The following is a 2,347-nucleotide window of genomic DNA, read 5'->3' on the forward strand; positions in this document are numbered from 1 at the left end:
TTTAAAACCTCTCAATTTTAAAACTCAATTAAATTGTGCTAGTTCATTATGTTAGTTTTTTTTTAACCCTTGTTTGTGGGCGGCACGGTAGCACAGTGGTTAGCACTGCTGTCTCACAGCGCCAGAGACTTGGGTTCAATTCCTGCCTCAGGTGACTCTCTGTGTGGAGTTTGCACATTCTCCCTGTGTCAGCTCCGGGTGCTCAGGTTTCCTCCCACAATCCAAAAATGTGCAGGTTAGGTGAATTGGCCATGCTAAATTGCATGTAGTGTTGGGTGAAGGGGTAAATGTAGGGGAATGGGTCTGGGTGGGTTGCGCTTCGGCAGGTCAGTGTGGACTTGTTGGGCCGAAGGGCCTGTTTCCACACTGTAAGTAATCTAATCTTAAGTTCTTTTTTTTCTGAGTTTCTTACACACTTAATGTGACTGCAACACACCAACTTCTGTGACCAAGCAACATTTATGAAGCACGGTACAATTTCATATTTGGAAAAACATCCAGCTTCCTGCAGGTCAGCAGAGCAAGTTAATTCTTTAAAATCACATTCCCTCCTTTTATCGTTCCATGATAACCTCTTTGATGGCCCTACCAGCTTTCATAAGACTCTGACAGCCAGTATTTAAGCAAGTTATTGACACACAACATGCAATGATTATAACAACAAATTTTACTAGCCCATACAGTAGATAGGATCCCCAGTATCATCCCACTTGGAAAAAAGGTTCACCAGTAAAGTTCTTAAATCCACAGTCCTTAGTGTCCATTCCATTCCCTCCATGTCAGGTGGAAATTAGCCAGTTATCCAAAATCTCCTTCAGTAAAGTCCAACCTGAAAACAAAATTCAGACTGTTCTTCTGCATTATTCCACTGAGAAATCTGAATTCTTGGATAAGGGCAGTTAAATACTTAACAAAGCTGACGAGACTTCCATCCTTATGGAAATGCTTCAGATGGAGAATACCAGTGCATCTGAGCGTGAATTACAGTAGCTGCAGCTGCAGTAACACAGCATTCTTTGCTGCATCTGCTCCCACTCTGCTGTCAAATGTAACAAAGCCAACTGGCTGTTTTGATGTTAGCTTGATCAGTGAACCTTCATATCCCTTAAATCATCGAAAGAGACGGTAAGGCTCACGTATTTTAACATCCATAGAAAGGCCACTGACAGAAAGCATACAAACCTCCTCTTCACTGTTGTTAGCTTCTTCACTTTTCATGCTCATGACTGAGAGCTGATTGAATCTGTTGGATCAGGGTGTGGAGGGGCGGGCAGTGACCAAAGGCATGCTTTACCTGTGAATGGAGAAACTCTCGAGACGAGGTTAGCTGCTGAAAGTATCTTTCTATTTCCTCTCTCATTCCTTCCTTGCCAAGGTGGTTATCAGTATGAAGACAGTTACACATTTAACTACACTAAATTGTGTCTGCCTATTTCAACATTCTCCGTTATCTTGAAGTCTGTTACTCTGTTCACTATTTATGACATTATCAAATTTCATACAATCCATAGACTTCTAAATTATATTGCCTAAACAGTTCAGTCACTTATAAACAACAATAAATGGTCCTAAAATCAAACCCTTGGGTGGATCCTATTCAGGTTTTCAAAACTTATTTTCCTTTGATAAATTAGTACTTGGCTAATGTGAAAGCTGTCAGGAAAAATATTTTAAAAATCTGTCACAGCAAGAAAACAACAAAATGTTTCCTGTCCCTTCAAATATTGGTGGGGAAAAATGCAGAATATATTAAAATATATTAAAATATATTCTCCAAATAAAACAGTTGAAATTTACAGTGGTTACACACCAATAACTGTACAACTTTGCTAGAGATCAGCATTCCTTGAATTTACATTGTGAAGGGGGCCAATGAAGTCTTAACAATAATTGACAGATCTTAAACAGCTCAGACTCAAGTTCTAATATTCTCTAAAATCTTAACAAGACATCAAAATTAAAATGCACCCCTCTTTTTTGTGAACACTCTGCATTTTTTTTTAAAAAAAGCCAAGATATTTTAATACAGTACTTTCATCTACCTAAAACATAACCACTAACACAGTTGTTTTTTGAAACGGGTATTGCAGAATTTCAAACGAATCAGGGGCTCAAAGCCTTCAATCAGTTTTAAGGCTCCATGCTTGATCATGTTTAATAATGTAAAAACAAAATCTGCCCTATTAGCCCACAAAACACACTGAATTAGGATCTCCATTCAAATAAGACGTAACAGTTACTTTAAACGATTTTGGGTTTCACCCCCCCACTCCCTGCGAAATAAAATCCTGTATAAAGACAATGCTGTTATATCGGGTATCAATCTTCTTGGGCTTTTAAAAAAAAA

Source organism: Chiloscyllium plagiosum, unplaced genomic scaffold, assembly GCF_037043375.1.
Source record: "Chiloscyllium plagiosum isolate Xiang-an unplaced genomic scaffold, Cpla_swu_hap1 HiC_scaffold_9, whole genome shotgun sequence".
In the NCBI taxonomy this organism is placed as follows: Eukaryota; Metazoa; Chordata; class Chondrichthyes; order Orectolobiformes; family Hemiscylliidae; genus Chiloscyllium; species Chiloscyllium plagiosum.